General features: G+C 41.8%; 1 protein-coding gene across 1 annotated transcript in view; it reads left to right on the top strand.

Moving 5' to 3' along the window:
* The first annotated feature begins 5,142 nt into the window (after positions 1-5,142).
* Positions 5,143-22,810, top strand: part of gb (solute carrier family 7 member genderblind) — a 102,552-nt gene continuing 84,884 nt past the window's right edge. Inside the window, exon 1 of the mRNA XM_080275996.1 lies at positions 5,143-5,224. The gene's annotated coding sequence lies outside the window, so the exon portion shown is untranslated. The remainder of the gene's footprint in view (positions 5,225-22,810) is intronic.

Consider the following 22,810-nt stretch of genomic DNA (forward strand, 5'->3'; position numbering starts at 1 on the left):
ATGTAAAAAATTTGATTTAGGACCTAAATACTGTACTGAAAAATGAACTTTAGCTTTCTCAACCGTGTGAATTTTTTTCAAAGTATTGGTTCTTAATTTAGTTAGCTGTATTCAAATATACTTATCTACAAATTTAGTTGGGAATCCATTGTGGTACAGGGTTTTCCTCAGAAACTGCAGCTCATTATGTAGAGAAAAATATGAGGAGCATAAATTATAGGCCCTAGTCACCAGAGTTAGAATTAAATTACGTTTATATTGGAGGGGAACATTTGAGTTAAATTTAGTAGTTAATCCTGTATATGTAGGTTTCCTGTATACTGACGTTGTAAAAGTTCCTTCTGTTCTCTCTATGCAAATATCTAAAAAGGGGAGTTTATTATTCTGCTCCGTTTCACAGGTAAACTGTATATTTTTATGTTTAGAATTTAAATAATCCAAAAACAAGGGCACATGAGATGGGGACCTAAAAATGGCAAACGTGTCATCCACGTAGCGTTTGAAATAAAGTGGCTTAAAATGGGTGGGACAATCCTTTAACCATATAGATTCGTGATAAGCTAAAAAAGCATTAGCAAGGCTGGGTCCAAGAGGATTTCCCATAGCCTCTCCGTCGACTTGTTTAAAGTAAGAACCATTAAAAGTAAAGTAACAGTCTTGCACTGACAATGAGAGCAGTTTATGAAAATGGTCTTTATTTACCCCTCCAATGTTGTTAGTTTCATTAAACAAATTATCACGGCAGATATCCACAGTTTCATCAAGGGGGATATTTGTGAATAGGGATTTTACGTCAAATGAAGCCATGAAACAATCGTTAAATTTAAGTTCACAAATTCCTTTAGCAAAAGAAAAAGAATCTTTCACAGTGTAATCATTAAAAGTTATCGGAGACAGCAATGGAACAAGATACTTAGCAAGATTATAATTAACAGTGTTTAGGGCAGATAGTATAAGACGAAGTGGGCAGTCCTCCTTATGAACCTTAGGCAAACCATACAAGACACCTGGTTTCGAACCTGATACAAATAATTCCGAATAAGTAGTTTCCTCAATTGCATGTTTAGATTTCAAGTTTCTAAGAAAATTGTTAATTTTATCTTCACTCCTCAATATAAACTGAAATATATCCCCAGTCACCCTACAAAATTTTGAAGAATCACTAAGTATATCAAGCATCTTAGGGTTATAGTCTGTCCTCTTCAGTAACACTACAGTACTCCATTACCCTTGTCAGGTCTTAAAATGATTAAAGAGTTGTCAGATTTCAAATCCTTGAGGGCAGCATATTCTTCCTTTGTGAAAGAACTCCGAGCTTTATAATTATAAAAACTAGAAAAAGCCAGATGCTTTAAACTACTTTTAAAATAATCGAAGGTTCTACCCTTGTTGGGAAAAAAGGCATGGTTTGACAAGATTTTAAAAAGCTTCTCAAAAGGGAGAAAGTGAGATAAAAAAAACTACTTTTCCTGGGGGGGAAAGAAAACTTCAACCCCCTAGATAAAAAGGAATTTTCCACACGCAGAGACTTCTCGACGAAAAATTATAAATTACTCTGTCGGGAGATATACCTTAGGGATCTACAAAACCAATTTTCTTTAATTTTTTTTGGTGTATAAATTTAGTTCTAGCAAGGGAATTTACGTTAGTGCGTTCAATTAAGCTGGTCAGATGTACATAATCAATATATGAAACTGCAGATTTTAATTTAACCAAAGACTCATCCAAACGTAGTTTTAAGGAATTTACATGTTTACTTTTAGTTTTAATTTCACTGGTAAGAAGTTTACGTTGGCAATTTTTATACAGCCGAGTAGACTGAAGGTATCTACTATGAGTTTTAAAGTTAAAAAATGTCGGGGTTAGGTCATGATTCTGGCAGATATTGAGAAACTGAAGATCCTGGTGGGCTTTACGTAACTTGTGATCCAGGCGCTGACTATGCCTGTAGACTTGAAGCACTGGTTCTCCTTGGCGATTTCTGATGACATTAGCGATACTTTCGTGCTGTGGGAAGCGGAATCTAATGATGGCCAGCAAAACCAGAGTGATGATGTACATGATTTATTATTGGTGACGTTTCGGTTTTATAACACAAACCATCTTCAAACGTCACCAATAATAAATCATGTACATCATCACTCTGGTTTTGCTGGCCATCATTATATATATATATATATATATATATATATATATATATATATATATATATATATATATATATATATAGCATTATTAAACCCCTTCAATACAAGATGCCATTCCCAATCCTTTCCATAGCAGTAAAAGTAAACAAAAAAAGGACGTCACTCGGATTCAAGGGGTTTACACCCGAGATCGATAACGTTTTTTTTTTTTTTTAACTCTTTTGGTCATGTGTCTTATTTCTAATTATATTTTTGCCATCTCCAAAACATTTTATTCAGCCTTGAATTGGTTTTTCGAAGAAGTTTCTCCATGTGGTGAGTAAAATTGTGGGGACGTAGCAAAAATCAACAAAACCACCAAAAATGTAACTGGAGTTAAGGGGTTAAGCCCTAAACCTGTCACTACCAGGCGATTTTCTTCGGCTTTGGGGAGCCCTCGAAGCGCAGCTTGGGAGTGACCCTTCGTATTGAAGGCGTGAGAGAGAGAGAGAGAGAGAGAGAGAGAGAGAGAGAGAGAGAGAGAGGGAGACTTCAACTGAATAAAATCGTCTCGGGGGAACAAGAATAAAACAAGTTACAACATATCAGAATTGGATGTGGAGGTAAGAGTGGGCACCTCCAACGTTAGTTACAAGATCAATCCTTCCTGTGAGAGCACGTTATATTAATTTCACTCTTGCTACTATCAGATGATTTTATTCATCTTAGGAGGGTTCCCAACAGGTAAAAGAGAATTTATCAAATCCTTCCAGTTCGAGGAATTTCTCCTGAATAAAGATACCAAGCATAAAATAACTATTCCTGATAAGCACAATAGAAACTGACAGACATCAGGTAACTAGTCCACCACAATATACACAGGTTGAACTTAAACCTTACCCTATTTCCTTGACTTTTAATTGGTTGTTCTTCAAACGAATCCCCTCATCCTTGGTTTACCCTTAACACTTCCACCAAATTTAGTCTCAGACAGATTAAACCTATCCAAGATAACCTTGTTGTCACTTGACCTTTGTTGTAAAAAAAAAAAAAAAAAAAATCAGCTCCTTGACTGACCTTCAGCATATCCACCAAGTTTAGTCCATCAGAACTGTTTTAGTTTCGTTCAAACACGGACGCACACGGGCTGAACTTTGATCTTTCCGTGTGACCTTAGCTGTTATCTAATTGTTCACGAAATCAAATCCCCTCATTCATGCCTTACCCTCAACATTTCCGCCCAGGTTGGTTTTGCCATGTGATATTGTTCTTTCACCTATTCTTCTCACAAACAGCAGAATAACTCCTCGGCTGAACCTTAACCCTTTCACCAAGTTTGGCTGGAATAGGATAAAAAAAACATGTTTGAGAAAATACACGATAATTCGGTCCCTTACTTATCTACCCGTCACTCATTACCTTACACAGTGCCAGAGAAAATTTTGAGATGCTTGTCAGTACCTAAGAATATTTTTTTGGGGGGTTCAAAGGGTTAATATCAGTAAAGATGATATGAATAGCTGTCTATAGTCACACTAATCAATAATAACCCCCTCACTACCCTGAAGTCAGTTTCTCTTGCCACCGCTAGACAATTTATGACGCTTTGGGAAGCCCCCCCCCCCTCTCAGTGCAGGGGGTTATTGTTTCTTTTAACCTTTCATTGATATTGAGAATATTCAAACTATCGCCAGAGGGTTCAAAAAGCTCCGTGGAGGGCTTTCATAATGTAGTGGTTACAGACAACCTTAATGAACTCAAGTATAAGATGACGCCTTGTTCAACTCTTGTTACCGACAGATGACTTTATATTAGTTAGGACAGACCTTTAATAAGTACTGTACTTATTATTTTTTTGCTAACCCCATACCTGATTAGCGTTTTTTTTTTTCTTTTTTTTTATATCTTCGGAGACACACCTTCGTGCTGGTAGGGTTTTCAGCAATTCAGGTCGACGAGGATTTATTATTCTGGCTATCTCAAGAAAATGCAATCACTGAAGGATAAACTTTTCGTACATTATCACTAAACCCCCACAGTATCAGAAGTCTCTCCTAAACAGAATATCTGTCTATTAGAAACAAGAATGAAGATAGTACTGAGAGAATTCGTGATTGTATCAGATGGGTGGGACTGTCAGCTACGAGTACATAGGACTGACGAGTGGCTTATCAATTCACAAAGTTGCAATAAGTTCCCTCTCGTAACTCATTTTTTTTTTTTTTAATACGAAGAACAAGATACAAGGGAAATATCTGCTCATTCCTTTCCTTGCCTCCTGCAAATACATAAATAAATAAATAATAATAATAATAAAAGTGGGGGGGGGAGGAAAAAAAAGATTGCCTCATAACCAATGTTTGTTTTTGCAGAATGAACATGACTCACGGGAAGATTCTATTCTCCTTGTTTGTTCATAAATGTCCCAAAGATACAGGGACACGATGAAACATTCAATTTCTGTTTCACGATGTACCATACTTAACAGATCGACTACCGGGTTAGTAATGACCGCTGGTAGCCTATCGAACACTGATATCTTGGAATATTTTTGAAGATATGTAACATTTACTTGATTCAGTTAAGCTACGTGTTGAAGTGAGCAGAACAATAAACTGGTAGAATAGTATCAAAGTAATACTGACCATCTTCTGCACCGGCATCATGTTAGACAATCTATCCGAGGAGAGCAAAGGTACTGCAACCTTTTTGCCACTGCTCTGCTGCTGTATGAAGCTCATTCTTCTGCAGTACACAAGTGAATATTATAACAGGAATAGAAATGTTCCTGAAAATGTGGTAAATAATAATAACCCCACAGGTTCACTACAGAAATCGTGCATGAAATGTTTGTGAATTTTGCGACACACTTCTGCCGCGGAAGTAGCTCAGTGTGTCTCCCTGAATTCTGACCGAGTTGCTTTGCCAGAAATGGCAGCGTCTGGCATCTGGCCCGGGCGTGCGTTACGCGGTGGCTGAGCAGCAGACGACACTGTGCCGTTGTAGTGGTGACTGTGTGGGAAGCTGCTCCGGTCGCTGGTCACTGCACGCTCATTGTCCTAACTGTTGCTCCTTCAACACTGCACATCAGTGGCAAGGTAAGTGCATAACTGTCTGGTAGTTGCGTCCCGAGGCAGATGTGCGCTAAGGTACAGCGAGATAATCAATATCGGTGAGAGAGCTAGGGAAGCACGTGCTCTCCGTGGAGGGAACACTGGCACCGTGGCAGATACGCATGCTAAGCAGCTGTACTGTACTGTATGTGCTGCACTTTAAACACGTTTGATGACTGAGATTCTCAAAAGCTGTATATAGTGAACTCCATACACAGCAGTCGTGAGCGCGGCAGGAGAGTATCGTATGTAACCATTTATATGTGGCAGTTGTGGTCGGTGTGAACGAGATGATGCAACAGTGTGTCCGCTTGAGGGAGCTGTCGGTGCACTGGTGGCGGGAAGTGCACGTTCATTTTTACCTGTAAAATGGTAATTTATGATTCAAGGGCATTTCATTGGACTTTTCAATGTGCTCACGTGATGTTGCAGCTAGAATTTCAAAGCATGATATGATTACATTTACAGTGTTAAAACTAGTACAAATTAAAGGTGCCATGTGATTGCTTGCAGAATAAGTGATGCTGTACACAAAATCTGAGAAAACACAACCATCGTCACTGCCAATGATAGGTAGCGAAATGTCACCCGTCAGGGCGACCATGGTCTGTCACTGTGGGCATGGCATAATGGGGTGGGATTAAAAAAAAAAAAAAAAAGTTTTGCATATGTTGAGAAATGGCAGATTTTCCGGTAGTTCAGTAAAATACGGTCAGTGGCTTCATGCACTAAGGCGCGCGCATATGTAAGGCATCATCATGTCCTTGTCATAATGGCACGAGAGCGCGGTGATTCAACAGCTTCACTGCTCTCCGTTCGTGGGAATGAAATGGGTTCCTCTGGCATTGATGATGGATGTAACGGGGTCAGAGTAATATTCTGGGCGGTGGTATTACCTCCTAAAAATATACATCATGTCGCAGCTGCAACAATCATTACAATTACAGTTCGGTAACGTTCAGCTGGCGAAGATTTTTTCTTCACATTTCCCAATGCTCATTGAAACATAAGAGTGCTACGGCATTAGTCATTCCATAACACTCGTGGCGACCATCATATTATAGCGTTAATCTCTTGTTACAGCTCAGAATTCAAGATAGAGAGAAGGTAAGTTTAGGTCATGTGAACACAGTTTAGTAACCCTGGCACAGCAGCTGCTGGGTGCGGTGCGATTTAGTGTGGGTCGGTGGAACCAGGACCCATATACATATGGGTCCTGGGTGGAACAGTACGATGGGTGAGTCAGTGAATGAAGGTCGGAACACTTCACACTTCATTAGCGGCTTTGGTATGGCGCACTCTTGGCCGACATGCGTGAGGCGTGATTGCATCTGCGTAATACCCTTCACTACAGACACGTACTGTCTTGAGACATGTTTTATTTATGAATAAAATGGGAGCTGAATGCAAAATCTACAGTTGAAAAGTCTCCTGGGCTGAGTAATATCGCCTGGAAATAACAATAGAATATGAAATAAGTCTTAAGAAGTGTAAAAGGGTTAATACCAAGGTAGCCTGGGGCCGGATGCTCAAAACTGGTCATATCTCAGTCCCGCCGTCGGTGGTCGCTCCTCTAGTCCCGTCATAACTTATTCCCGCCTTGTGACTGACCTCCACCAATGTTCAGACGATAAGCGGTCAGTCGTAGGGCGGGTATAAGTGTTAGTCCCATCATGTGGCAGAGGGCAGGCAGTTCGCCAGCTGATCTGATAGCAACCAATGAGAATCAATGTAACAAAAAAGGCAGCCAATGAGAATCAAGGAGGTTGTTTCTAAACAAACCACGTGCATGCTGGTAACAACAAATATCACTGCCAGAGATACTCGCCACACGCTTCTTTGTCTGCTAATACTAGCCTACTGCACAATGGAAGGTGAACCTAAAGCCAAGAGACCTCGGCGCCTAAACTTCACTGATGCAAAGCTGCTGGCTATGGCAACAAGTGTTGCAGAGAAGCAAGACATTATATTGGGAAAATTTTCATTTGACAGTGCCGCAACATAAGTTAGGATGAAGGCGGCAGCTTGGCAGTATGTTACTGATCCTGTCAATGCTGTCAGTAGAATTCAACGTGATGTTTCGGACGTAAAAACAAAATTCAAGCATTCAGTTTAGTCAATAAACTGGAAATTTTTCCCTTAAGACCTGTTTTGCAATGTTTTTCTTTTCTAATTTATAATCTTTGACAGATTTTATATTTTTTAATAACCATTAGGCCTATCTAACAATATTTTAGTCCCAATCTAACCTAATCTACCTAAATTAACTAACGTAACCTAAACCCCAAACCTGCTTGGAGGTTGTCAAGCCAAGGCCTCATGATTACGGTGATAATTAAGTTGTTTTTAGGTCAGTGGGGTGCAGTTAAGTAATGTTAGGTTAGGCTTCTGATTAGACTAGGGTAGGTTAGGTTAGGTTTTAAGCTAAGTGCAAAGTGGTGGTGGGTTTTTGTTAATATCTCAAAGACTTATTTTGCTATGGATTAATTAGAATAATTTGACGCAGACATCAAGATGTACCCATTGAGCTATATCAAATTCATTATCATAAGGCAGGTGCACTTGTAAACATTTACCCTATCCTTACCTGAAGACCCTAACCTATCACTTCACAGCACATACTGGTCATAATAAAATTGTGAGCTAATGAAAGGTCCCTAAAGGAAAAAAAGAAAGTAAATTAACAGTTTAGGACACATCTGGAATTCAATAACCATACTCTAGAGAATGGAGGTTAAAATGTGAAATTCCAGTTGTGTCCTAAACTGTAATATACCGGAAAAAATACCAATGCTGCCCACATCTAACTTAGAACGAGGGTTTGTAGAAGCAAAAACGCTCACATGCCATACCTAATGAAAATATATGAGTAGCCTACATTTTACAGCAAATATGTGGCATCATAGGGAGGCATTCACAGTCTTATGAGATAAAATTATGCTGCTCATCTACAATTCATAAGAGGCCTCAATAGCTAGTCACTTAAAACTCGATAACCAAGCTCAAATCATGCATGAGAGAGTTCCCTGTGATCCTTGCCATAATAAAATACCGCTATATGCTTGTATATATTACCAACACTTGCCATAAATAATGTTTTGAGGGGTAGATAACGCTGATGAGAGGCTTAAAGCTTCCTTACGACCGTGCTGAATGGGCTTTAGGACTGCTCGGTACTAGTCGTAAATTTGATGGAGTTGCGACCAGAGATAGTCCCGCTGACGTCACAACATGGCGACGAAACTGTTTTGAACATCGCAGACGGCAGCCATTGTGAACATGGCTGATGACAGTCCCGCGCTGGCGAGCAACGACCGGGACTAAAGTTTTGAGCATCCGCACCCTGATGACTTACTCCCGCGCTGGCGAGCAACGACCGGGACTAAAGTTTTGAGCATCCGCACCCTGGGGTCCTGTAGGGTATTGCCAGTTCAGCAAAAGGCTAGCGCTTCTTCGATTCGTCTGCTTTATTTAGAACTGATTATCTCTCCCGAAATTTCCATTCGGAAAAAAACAAAAACAAATACCCATTATATGAGTTTGAATTCACAGCTTATAATGAAAGGAATGCATTACATACCCTTCAACCTGATTTCGTATATGTTTAAGCTATATCTAACAAAGGTGTAAAGAGAAAGCATTTAAGTAGCTGTCTGCGTCGAGGCTTCACCAGATACCGGTATACCATGCTACAAAAGTGTTTAGCCGCATCACTAGTTCACTGCGAGATGTATACCATGCTGAATACAGGCGTCTGATGGTAAACTTCACCATAAGGGTGTTAGTGAACATTATTTATAATTCCTTCTCTAAGTGTGGCCTACTTTAAGATAAACAAACTCGTCTGGAGGTAGTAAGAATAATATATACAAAAAAAAAAAAAATCGTTAAGGTTAATATACACTTTTACTACGTGAGATCACTTCCCCCTGTGTGTGTGTGTGCGTGTGTGTGTGTGTGTATAATTCACCGGGTCGGTCAGGATCACTTGATGGTCGTGATCGTCAGCTTTTACCCTCCCGGAAGGGAGCTGAGAGCTCATATAGTCCGATCTAAGGGCAAGGCTGTGACCTTCACACACGCACACACCCGTCCCCTTGCTCGAGGGGGACAGTAACCACCCACTTCATCAGTGAAACTTTTTCGCAACCTGAGCGAGGCGCGAACTCCCGTCAACCAGTTGGCAACCGAGAGCGTTACCACTGCACCAGCGAGCGGTGTGTGTGTGTGTGTGTGTGTGTGTGTGTGTGTGTGTGTAGAAATCACTGGACCACTCTAGCGTAATGTACAATGTACTGCAGTATACAGTGGATCGTATTTCTGTTGACTTAGAATGCTCCTTAACACCTCTCCCTTACCGGGCTTGGAATGCTCCTTAACACCTTTCCCTTACCGATTTTTGAAAATTGTCTCACCTACTAACTGTGACAGACCTTCACAAAAACAAATAAAATTTCGTGGCGATAACAGTAGATAAATCGTTGATGCTCTCAACCCGAAACAAGAACCACTCACTCGCATGGGGTAGATTTCTTTGTTTTCCATTGATCATAAACTTTGTACTTTGTACTTTGTACGTCAGGTGCGGGTAAGGGGATGGGTCTGTTATGATGTGGCAGGGGTAAACCAGTTCTGCTGTCGGGCCCTGCTGTGGATGTCACTGATTGCATTGCGCAGTTGACCCTTGTGCGTTGTGATGCAGTGAGGATCTGTCCGTTCTCCCCTTTGGGGCTAAGATGCGAATAAATGTGTTTGAATGGATGAGTAAATGGAGAGTGAGTCGTCCTGTCTCGGCTACCTCCCTTTCCTTGGGGGAAGCAGCCTAGGTATATAGATAGAGATAGATAAACTTTGTATCTGAATATGACAAATGCCAAGAGCTTAGAAAAATAAATGAGGTGTAAAGGTTATGGCAATAAAAGTTTAGAGGCCTAACATACCATCAGACAGACATGGACAGGGAGACGCAACCCAAAACTACTTATTCACTACGTTAGTGGTAGTGCAATAGAAAGGAGGCGGAAAAAAAATAATTGAAAAAAAAAAAAAATCTGTTATCAGTTGGTGGCTAAACACTCCATATTTGCTCGTTACCTTCCCTTCGTACCCTTACCAGGAGGTCGACAGCTTTTCATAAGGATCTCTCTCTCTCTCTCAGACCACATCCTTTCCAAGGCTACCATCCTTGACTGCCTTTTCGTTTCGTTAGTAACCCCAGTTTCACATTTTTCGTTCATAACAAATGCATATTTCTGTTTTATCCTTTGAGTACCAGTTCCCCACATAATCCTTTTACTACAAGAGATCTTCGGGAAAGCAGAACATGGTCGTGTGGTGGTGACAGTAATAAAATACAAGAGACGGTATCGCACCGGATGTGGTAATGGTGATTATTTTTATCCCTTCACTTCGAGTGGCATAATTGAATGTAATCGTCTGGAGTTAGTAGAGGATAAAATAAAGGAATAAACTCATCTGGTGGTAGCAAAAATAAATGATAAAGCATGGTAACGAAAGAGCTAACTTTGTATTCTGATTACCGCAGGTTGGCTCTATTCCACTGCTGAAGACTGCTGTATTTATAGATTGTCCCAAGCTGAAGTTGCTTTTAAGATTGTATATCCGTTTGTCCACTCGTATGGCTAACCAACACTTCACAGTTAAAGTTACTGTTAAACACGCAAAGTGCAGAAACAAAACCATCTGGGAGAGTAGTTAACTGTTATGGAGTCTTGCGTATGGGAAGTATTGGTTAGAATCTTTTATGTATGCGGCCGATTAAGCAGTAAAAGGATTAGTCTCTCTCTCTCTCTCTCTCTCTCCTATTCCATTTCCTTTTTCCAGTAACCACACTATCCTGATTAGCCCTGTTAGTCCGACGCATTTTAAAAACCCAGTCTTGCTAACTTCGGAAGGATCTTTTAACAGGGAGGAGGTTTAAGGCTATGTCTCTTCCCTAAAGATTATAATGTCTTCCCTAAGCTGAATAAAATCGTCTAAGGATAGCGAGAATAAACGAAGGAACAAGGAGGCAAATCAGGGACAGGTTATGTATTTCGTTGTTATTTTCGAGCGAACTTATTTATTTTAAGAAAGACTTTCAGCTGGAGAGGTTTGATTAAGACTTCTGTAACTCCGTCAGTACAAGATGTACTTCCTAAGTTGAATAAAATAGAAGGTAGAAAGAATAAGATAGGACGTCCTCTTAATGATGGAGTTAATGACCACTCGTCCCTCTTTCCTGCACCACCACCACCACCACCCTCATTGGCGTCCGTCAGCAGCCATCTTACCCCATACCCTTTAATCCTTGTATTCCATCCCAGTTGACTATTATTCACCATTCCATCCGAGTCTATCACTGACCATACCATTCTTCTAACCATCCATCAATTTTTCCTGCGCCACCGCTCGCATTTACTTCCCTCAGCAGGTGTACAGTACCATCTTTTCCCATACACTTTATTCCATCCCAGTCTGCCTACTGTTGTCCTTGCCATCTCAGTCTTACTATACCATACCATCGTTCTAACCATTCATGCTGCCCCACCACCAGCATTTATTTTCCGCAACAACCAGCTCATCCCTTTCCCTCTCCTCATACCCACCTCATCCCAGTCCCTTTATATACCAGTGACCCTGCCATCCCAGTGCCCCTGCTAGTGACCATACCCTTTTAGCAACTCCCTCTTCTTCGCTCCACCACCCTACCTCCCCAACAAACCATCTCATCTCCTATTTTCTCCTGCATAACCACTCCATTAAATTCATCCTTTGCTTTCTTTCCCTCATGACCATACTACCACTGTCCTTTTACCACTGTCCATACCTTCCTCCAAACCACGCTTCCCTCTTCCCAGGAATCCCATCTCCATTTACCAACCACTGCAACTATCACACCTTTCTCTTCCATACACCCGTTCTATCCTATTCCCTATTCCAGTGATATCCCCCCTTTACCCCACACCCACCGTTGTTTGCTTCCTTTGGCCACCAGTAGCAATTCCTTCACCAGGCCGACACGTTACTTCATCTTTCCACTCAACTCCAGTGCCTTCACCTTATCCCATGCATACCCCTTCTCATAAACAACCACCCTAAGTTCCTCACCCTAAGAGCAAGGCATCCCACTCCAGTCTTAACAATGACTCTCCAAACCACCCAGGTCTCTCCCATAACGATCATCAGAATGTCTCCCCAACTACCAGCTTCAGTCCATGGCCAGACAGTCATCTCATCCCATTTTCTTCCTCACTACCATCCCAGTCCCTCCTGTACTACCAGCTCATCCCATCTACCACCGTCATTCTTTCACCAGGCAGTAACTTCATCTCATCAGACAACCTCTTTAAGCTCATCAGCTTATTCAGTAATCGTCGTAACCAACTACCAAGAACACTTACTTGGTACCGTACGTGGTGGCGACCATCATCCACTCACTAGATGTAGTGCTGCCTGCTTCATCCTTCACCTTTATCTTTCTATTTCTGTATCTGCCCTCCTCCCTTCCTACCCCCTTTCCATCGTCGCTTTTTATTAATTTTCTTTGCACTTTAGGCGGTTTTAATTGAATGACAAGTCTAATGGTTTCCTGTACCTGAGGAAGCCATTTCTAACGCTGGATGGTTACCATATAACCAGATCAGAGGGTGAAATGGAGACTCCTATCGTGCCTCTGTAAACTGGGTGGAAAGACGCAAATGTGACATCCACCCAGAAACCACACCTCCCTGCAGGGACGGTGGCATGCCTGTGGATGATGGATCTGCACGGCTAGACATACTGGGGCTGATCAACAACAACATTCCATACTATTTCTTTGTCTATAGCCAGACACCCTAATCCCTTCGATGTGACTGACAACCTCCAGCCTCTGTACTCGTAACCACCCCAGCCTCCAAGGACTCAGCAGTCACTTCCTTATTTTTCTCAATGAGAGAGAGAGAGAGAGAGAGAGAGAATAAATGCGTCTGGCAGTTCCAAGGAAAAGAAGTGTTAAAAAAAAAAATGAAGAGGTGGCATTAGTCGTTTAACAGTCAAATACCTATGTCATGTCAAATACTCGTTCAGTCGAAGGACATCTCAGCATTTTCAGTCCATTCTTGCTACTTCTTGTATGCAGTTTCAGGGACTTCTGGAGAATGAGATGTTATTAAACTATGTATGGAACGTTTCTAAATCTGAACAAAATCATCTGAAAGTAGCAAGAAGTTAAACAAAATGACATCCCCGCTCGGAGGAGGTTAATGTATCTGTACCATATAGGCAACTGTCAATATGGTATTTTCGGTATCGTGTGCGTCACAGCCTAGGGGGCGCTTTAACACCTCTTCCATGGCAATATATTTAGGGTTGCTGCTGCACCTTAATGTCCATTTGTATGATTTTTGTCTTTTTTTAATGCTCAACAGGCTGCATAAACAACATACACAAAAATATTAAAGTACTTGGCGTAGAAATAGTGTAGAAGAACTGTTAAAGGAGCCACCTTAATCGTCGAGAGTATGGCTTTGTGGAGATGGTATTCTTGTCAGCTTAGGGGACTGACTGGCACCTCTTTCCAGTTTATATCTGTAATTTGCACATTAATGCTAACCTGTTCGTCATCTAAGCAACTTGTATCCATATCAGGGCGGCATAAATAACACACACGTTTATAATAAGACGCAGTTTGCAAAGCTAATAAGAATATATGCCTTAGACACAGATTCTCGGGCATTTCCTTCGAGGTAAGAGAAGATTTGAGGGACAGAAACAGAGGGCCGTATTCTCATGAGCGTAGGAGTCCACCCTTTCTTTCCAGTTTACTTTTGCAGATGGCACGTTAAACCTTAATTAATATACACTTATTATCTACAATTTGGATCACCTGACGATTTTACTCAGCTAATGAGAGGATTGTTTAGTTCAAGGGGGTGAACAAAGTAACTGTACGGAAGGGGTTAATGAAGAGTGTCTGGCAGTTGTAAGACTGAATAAACTCCTTGAATACGATGACATTAGTTTATTCTTGCTGACTCCAGGCGATTTAATCCAACTATGGGGTGATGTCTAGCAGTGGAGGGTTTATTGAGGGCAATATCTGATTCCTGTTTCAGAATTTACCCTTAAACAGACTACATTTACCAAGTAGTATGAAGAAGAAAATACAAAGTACGCTATTAGAGTTAAATGGTTGAAATTAAGGTAATCCTGCTCACGGGATTAAAATTTAACTACATCGTTGTAATTGGCATCTCGTTTCGCCTGATTTGTCCCGTCCTGGTTTTTGTGGTGGGGCCAGTTTACATTATACAAGGCCACAAGCTGGGATTCCTTTACGTCATATCGCACCAGGACTCGATTACTCAAGGTCTGGAAAACAGGTGGATGCTGAGATATGACGAAATGAGGTAAACAAAATGAATTATTATGGTTAAGGACATAACCATTCTTGTTACTGACAACATTAATAGGGAACCTGTTATTTTTCCAGTGGTGCCCCCAGAGGGCTTAAAGCTTCCCCTAGACGATTTTAATTAGCTTAGAAGAGACACCCTTGTAGTGAAAAGGTTAGCCTTTTGTAAGGCACGCTGTCAGGTTGCAATCGCAAGACGATTCTATGAAGGAGAATGAAATCCTTGCCGTACAGTACGGTAATGGTGGTCTGCCGTGGCTGTCACAGACAGTACCGCGCCAGACGGCCTTGTACAATACCATGGGGCGCCACTTGTAGGCTAGTGCAGGGTGGCAGAGGCGGCGGCGGGTATGCTGGGGTGGGGTTGGCAGGTGATGAGTGGGCTGGTAGCCAGAGTTTGTGTGGGGGAGGTGGTGGAATGAGAGATAGATGTTCACAGACTTACGCCCGTCCCCACTATAACCAATACCAGCGTCTGCCTGTACTGTCTTCTGTTTCATTATCTATATGTATTTTATCTGTTCAGCGCTCCTCCTAATCTCATTTTGACATTACCATTTAATGGGTTGTGATATGGGCGACGGTATGGTGCGGTCGGAATGAGAGGCAAGTGGTTTGAGTGGGTACGATAAGGTTTGTTTGAGAATGAGATATGGTCGGAACGGGATGGTGTGGTAAGAGGGAGAGAGATGTGTTCATGATGGGAGAGATGTCGTCGGAGTTGGAGACGGGAAGGTTGTTGGAGTGGGAGGGATGTGGCCTGAGTGAGAGGGATGATTAGTCAAGAGTGAGGGGGTCTGGGTGAGAGAGAGAGAGGTGGTAAGAGTGTGAAGAATGTGGTTAGAATTAATGGGGTAGGGTCTGGGTGAGAAAGATGTCGGAGGGAGAGGGAGGTGGGCATGGTGTGAAAATATTGTGTGGGGGAGAAGATAGTGGGGAGGGCCCAGGAAGAAGAATGTAGCTTACAATTAGGAATATATGATCGAGAGAGAGAAGTGTTGTGGAAAATGCTTAGTTTAAGGGAGACATGGCTTAACCTTTTACAGTATTATAACACCTTAATTTGTAGGAACGGTGCGTGTTTACTTTCGTTTTCCTTTAAATGAGAGGGAGTAGGTGGAAGCTGCAGTGTCGAAATGAGGAAGAGGGTGGAACTTGCAATGACGAAGCAAAGGAGAAGTGGAACCTTCATTGTCGAAGCAAGGGAGAGGGTGGAGCTAGCAGTGTCGAAGCGAGGGCAAGGGTGGAACTTGCAGTGTCGAAGCGAGGGCAAGGGTGGAACTTGCAGTGTTGAAACATCAGAGAGAATGGAACTTGCAGTGTCGAAGGGAGGAAGATGTAGGAGGCAGGAATAGCCGGTGATGAGAAAGTGGACGAGAAGAAAATGGCCAGGCACTCAGTTTGTGAGAAATGGAGGGGAGGGGTCAGAAATAACCCCCATTTTATTGGAGTCAGCGCCAGACGACTCTATTCGCCTTAGGCGAGATGTGTAGTGATGGCCAGGTTTAGGGGACAGTATGTTCTTGGTGCTGTACATCCATCCCGTCGGAACACCTCACCATGATGGCGTATTTTGCATTTTTTTTTTGCTTTCCAGACCATTTTATTCAGCACAGGAGAGACTTTAACAACAATAGAGTTTAAATATACCCTTCATTAACAACGTTACTACTACACTCAGCTTTTTTTTTTGGGGGGGGGGCGAAGATGCGCTTGGCGGGTTGGTGATGATTGGCTGAATGCGACATGTCCGAATAACATCGTTGTATTTCAGATTACCAGGTAATGTCACATTACTTGGTAATTATTTGCAATACAACGATGTTATTCGGACATGTCGCATTCAGCCAATCATCACTAACCTGTCAAGTGCATCTTCGCTTCAATTAAAAAAAAAAAAGTAACATCCTTCATAAAGTGAAAAAAGTCTTGCTTTAAACTGGAAAAAAAAAAAAAGTCAATGGGTTAAATAAAAGGAAAGGATGGGTACAGTGCTGTGGCGTAGTTGTGTGTGGCTTCCAACCCTCATGTGAAGTTTCAGATAATTTAAAATATGGACACTGTTACATTAGTCCCTCCCCCCAATCCCTCCCCAGTTCTGTACAGTGCACCATTCAGTGAGTACAGTGTGTACGGCCACCAATATGCCAACATCATTTACGACGCCCTTTCACAGTGTGGCTATACTGCGACGTAGCTCCGCCAAGCCTGGAAACAAGTCCCTTCAGTACGAGAGCGTCCTTTTACTTGCGTCGTGAAACTCTTAAGTATATGGAAGCGGCGTGTGCTAATTTTATTCTTGCCACCATCAGACAATTATATTCAAATGAGAAGAGACCTTACTAGATGAAGAGATCAGAAATGAGCACAGTGTATCCTTCAGCACAAACATGCTTTTTTAAATTTTATGAAATAATTTTGATACTCTTGGGGGAGATCCCTGATAGAGATAGGGTTGGAGTGGTGTTTGTATCTTAGACCTCACTGATCATTCATTTAACATGTGGCATTGCAAACTTGCATGAAACGAAAACAGTTTGCAGCCTTGCAATGTCAGGTATCGTTACAAACACACGAAACAGTGACACTTGCTTAGTCTACACACACAACTACTGGATTATTTCTGTCCGCCGAGTTACATTATTGGGAAAGAAGAGTGGCAGCACATTCACCTCTACCTACCCTCTCCTGCTACCACTCCCACACTCCTCTCATGGTATCTTGTCTGCTAGAAATGGCCCAGTATGCTTGCATCTGTACATCTTTTCCTGGTTTTGACACTGGTTAGAGTAGTATGTGCACTTTATGCCTCAGAGACCACATGTTCAGTACCTCGCACTGTGGCAGTGCAACCTGTTATATAATCAGAGAATTTTTTCCCCATTACTACAAGGTTTACAATGGCGTTTTGTGTGCCCTAGGCCGAGGGTACATCTGTTTATACAACACCTCACATTGCAACATCAGATAACATTAGAAGACTATGCAGCGTCATAAAGTGTGTGTTTTCCTCTTGACGTCAAGGGTTGAAGTGATGTTGCACTTACTCTCGTCAGCTAAAGTTATGTCGGTTCTACTTCTCTCTCTCTCTCCATGGATTTAAAACGTCCGTCTGCTGAATCGGCAGGAACCCACAGTGATTATTGTCATCAGTATCGTTTGCTTTGGTATAAACCAATTTTCATAGTCCATGCAGGAGAGACTAGAGAATATTTGTTGCCGATAGCAATGTAGGCCTCGGGTGCAGCACCCCACACCGTAAACATAAATCACATGAGGACGCTGTGCAACGCTCATGTAAAATTTTTCCCCCCTAGTACTGATACTGTTGCAAGTAGCTTCTTTAGCGTAGGTGACAGTGATGATTACCGGAGGGTTGCAAGTAGCTTCTTTAGCGTAATAAGTGACGGTGATCATTACCGGAGGGCGGTGGTAAGGGAAATGTATATGTGAAGTGTGTGTGTGTGTGTGTGTGTGTGTGTGTGTGTGTGTGTGTGTGTGTGTGTGTGCATAATTTGGCAGCCCGTTCCCAAAGGCCCAGCAGTCCGTGTGTGTGTGTGTGTGTGTGTGTGTGTGTGTGTGTGTGTGTGTGTGTGTGTGTGTGTGTGTGCGCGCGCGTGCGTGCGTGTGTGTGTGTGTGTGTGTGTGTGTGTGTGTGTGTGTGTGTGTGTGTTGATTTTCTCCTTGTTCATATATCTTAAATCTTCGTAGAGGTGCCCTTCTGTTCGTATTTTCTGATATATTTCTTTTGTTTTCCCCGTCTGATCAGTGAATGTGTTGTTGTCCGTTTCTCGTGGCACTCTGGTGACTGGTGTCCAACTTTATTTCTTTCTCTTGTTTCATTAGTGTCTCCGCTTCATGCATGCCTTAGTGGGGACGATGATGATGATGGTGATGATTCCCACCAGATATCTCACCCTGTATTTTTTGTCTTAGGGGAAAAACGGTCTTTCTTCTATTAAGCTGTATTTTATTTCCTTTTATGATTTTTTGTAATGATGAACAAAGGAGAAAAAGCACAGTATTGTCATGTTTACTGCCTTTTTAATTCTGTTTCTACCTTATATGATTTCCTAAAAACTACATGTCATTATTTCCTGCATATTTTATTGTTAGGCAGAGGTGTTTATTTTTGTATTAGAGCCTGGACCACAATGCAGCTCATCAAGGGTTCAGTTCACGGACACAACTTAGCATTTGTTATTACTGATTCCCAAAGGGGAAAAGAGCTTAGGTCACGATGTGTCTTTTATAATATATATGTTTATTTATTCATTTAAGAGTAATTTTTAGTAATTGTTTATTTTAATAGAGAGCAGGACGATGATTAAATTATACATTTATTTATGGATACGCATTAATTTTAGCGGATTGGATGGAACAGGCTAATAGCCAATAGGTCAGAGTGGTAAAAGATGGGAGTGTCCTCTGTCCTGCAGTGGACTATCTCAGGCTTCTGCAGATGATGATGCTGACGATGATTAACATATATTAGTGAGTATAGAACTATGTGGTCCAGTCAAAACTTGGACCACAGTATATGTAACCGAAGGCGCATTTTGCAGCTACGCATCTCACCTCTATTAGATGCGGGAGCATACTGTCCGTTTGTGTTTCACTAACGATTTTTGGATATTAGGCACTTCACTCCCGTAGACTTGTTGAATTTAGTGATGCTGCAACACATCACAATACCCCACCACACAAAATAACTTTCCCACACCACACCATGGACATTAACTTGAGGGCTCTGAAGCTATCACATCTAGTACTTTTGTACTGGTTTTCAGATGCTCGATGGATAAAAATAGCTATCATCAATCTTTAATGCATTTTCCTTTAATATGATTTATCATCATCATCATCAGGTTCATAATACATGACTTGGAAAGGATCCCAAAGTAGGAGTAAGAAGAAACACGCTTAGGTTACTGGGTATGACTACAAGAGGACTGATAAGGCAAACAATATTAGCTTTATCCTAATCTTTTCATTTAGGCTGCAGGAGTCAGTTTACAGCCAGATCCACAGTTATTCTGTTTAGTAAAGAGGGACCGGAGAATATTAACTTTGTTCACTAGTGTAGCTGGCCCGAGAATATGTAGGGAATAAGGAATAAATTTAGACCCAACAAGAAAGTGCCCAGTGACATTATCCCTGAACAGTTCATACAGCAGATAAATTTCATTAGATAAAAAGTGAAATAGTCCATGCATCTCATCACTCACCATTCAAACTTCTAAATTATCGATGAGGCCCTTACACTCCGCACAAAAACTTGCTTCGCAGTTCCTCTACGATAAAGACATCATACTCGACTGTCAAGTTCACCGATTCACTCCGAAGACATCATATTTTAATTTTACTCTTATCTATCAGATGAGTCCGTTTATCGTGGGAGAGACCATGCCAACAAAAGGTGTTAGGGTGCACCCACACTTGCTCGAAACATGTGACCGATATAATGAAGCGACGTATAGGGTTAGGGCCGCCGTACTCAGAGTTTGATGGCATTTGGTTTCTTGTTTGCCACTGTGGATCATATTTCCTGGCAGGTGTGGCCGTACTCTTTCATACAGCCCTCATTAACCCTTTCAGTACAATAAGTTTTCTTGAGCAGAATAAAATCGTCTGGAGGTAGAAAATGAGTAACCTTTCGGTTCTTAAACACATGACAATTCAGCCCCCTATGGTCCCGTTATACAGCCAGACCTCTACCCACCACTGCACCATGGTTACTTGTCAGATCAGCCCTCCAGTTCAACTACACGTGATATTCAACTGAGCAGAAAAGGCCTCTGAATCCTTGTCGGCTGGTTAGAGTAAATGTGCTACAATGTGGCATTCTGCTGCCAGACGTCTTACCACCATTGCGCCATCTCTGTCCTTTCTTAGAACTATTTGGCCCCTCTGACCTGCTCAGTCTCCTCAGCAGGGTTGAAAGTCGTGCCAGATCTTTTGGCTAACCCTGCCGCACCCTATCATTATCTCGTATTTTAGCAGTATTTCAGTCTTTGGCCATACGAACAAAGCCGTGGAGGTGTATCAGACAGAAGGTAGTTATCAGGATGGAGTTTACCTGAAGGAGGGGGTTAATCGGGACGAAGGAATTTATAAGGACGAAGGTTTATATCAGGACGAAGTTCACCTCCTCCTCATCTAATCGTTCCTCTTTCTCCTTGCTTTCAACTTCATGGCAAGCGTCACAATATTCTGGGTCCTCCTCTTGTTAATGATAGTTCTTCTACCTTATACCACTTTACACATCTCTCAGTTCGGTCTCCAGTATGATGATGATGATGTTGATGCTGAACATGAAGAAGCACTCAGAGTGAAGCACCCGTGCCGTACAATCATCCTGAAGGCCCCTCTACGCAATCTGTGGCTATCATTGGTTTTAGAGCAGGGTAAAGTTGGAAAGTAATCGTGCAGACGTGATGAACTGAAGAATTTTCCAAGCTTCTGATTTACTGTTTACTTAGTGAATCGTCAGCATGCTTCGAACTTACGAGCAACTTGCTTGGACCGACAGAGGTGCAGTATCTTAAGGCAGACGTTAGATCCTGCCCTGTGCCCCTGAACTTTATTTTTTAAATCGAATAATTTCACTTTTACCTGATTCGTATCCCATCCACCAGGTTTGGTCCATATTGGTCAAAAGTGTTTGAGTTGATCATACCCGATGGCCCTGACCTTTGGCCTGTTGTTCCGGTAGTAGAATAATAACATCTTCGGCTAAATTTAAACCTTTCCACCAAGGCTGATTCAAATGGATTCAGAACTGTTTGAGTCAAAGGTCTGAACCCATGGCCTTTTCGTGTTGGCTTTACCACAAGCCCGATTATTCTCAACGCTGACTAACTTCCCCCGTTCTTATCCGTTAGGAATTCAACCAAGTTTGGTCAAAATCGGATCAAAACTTGACCTTGCCCTCATCATGTAACCTATGACAGTTTTTGGCCTAAAATTAATCACCTGTTCCACGAATGACCCTCAGTCTTTATGCCAAATTTGGGGCAATTCCAGCAATTAGTTTTTCCTTAATCTTGCAGACAGACAAACAGACTAGAATGACAGACAAACTGGTCCAAACACGTAACCCCCTCGTGTTTTCGTTCGCGGGTACAGTAGATGATGGATATTTTACTAAAGACGGCAGCAGCTACAGTGCATTTGACGTATATGAAGATTAAAACATGAAAGAAACAAAACAAAACAAAACAAAGGAGAGTGAATCTGAGAAGTTTGAAAATAATGATGCAGTTGAACTTGATGATGACTACCACATGTGAAAGGTAAATATGAGAAGAAAAGTTTTTGCAAGGATGAAATGGATTTTGGAAGCAGTGAAAAAGTAAATGAAATATTGCTGGTGAGTGAAAAAGGGAATGATGAAGATGAGAATGACAGTAAATGTGTGAAAGAGGAATTCGGATGGTGAGGATAGAGGGTGTTTTTATTTATTCATTTATTATTTTCATTTATTAAGATTTAACCGTTACTCTCAGTCCTTTATGAATGTAACAGATCAACTCTAGAACTGTCTTCCTCTGTCTGTATTTCCTGTTACCTATGACCTCCAGTCTTTTAAACGCAGTGTGTCCAGGCGTCTCGAATTGAACGGATATTGAATTTGGCTATCTGTTATCTTGTTTTCATTTTTTCATGGAGGGAACAGTTTGCGGGTTTCTTGCCTTTAATTCCTTCTTCCTTGCATTAAAAAAATATTATTGTTATTATTATTATTATTATTATTGGAGGCGATTTGTTTGTGGCCACCCCAAACGGGACTGAGGCGTCTGGCAATAGATAGATAGATAGATTATTATTATTACTGTATTATTATTTTTTAGATGGGCTGTTGCTTCATACCCCTAGCAGATAGTGTCCTCCCTCCATTCATCTTCCATTTCCTCTCGTTTCCTCTACTTGTCTCCTCTCCCCCCCCCCTCTCCGCATCTTTCTCCTCCCACCGTCTCCCCCTGCCCTTTCCTTCCTCTCTTTTTCTCTTTTCCCCTGCTGTGTAGACCCCTCCCTCCCTCCTCTATTAACTACCGTCTCCCTTCCTCCCTCCCTCCTTTCCCTGTTAACTTCCCTCCCCCCTCCTCCCTCCCTCCTTCCTCTATCAACTACCCTCCCCCTTCCTCCTCTCCTCCCTCCCTTCCTTCTCCTAA

Source organism: Coenobita brevimanus, chromosome 63 (genome assembly GCF_032717465.1).
Source record: "Coenobita brevimanus isolate Jiangsu-jjx chromosome 63, ASM3271746v2, whole genome shotgun sequence".
Taxonomy (NCBI): Eukaryota; Metazoa; Arthropoda; class Malacostraca; order Decapoda; family Coenobitidae; genus Coenobita; species Coenobita brevimanus.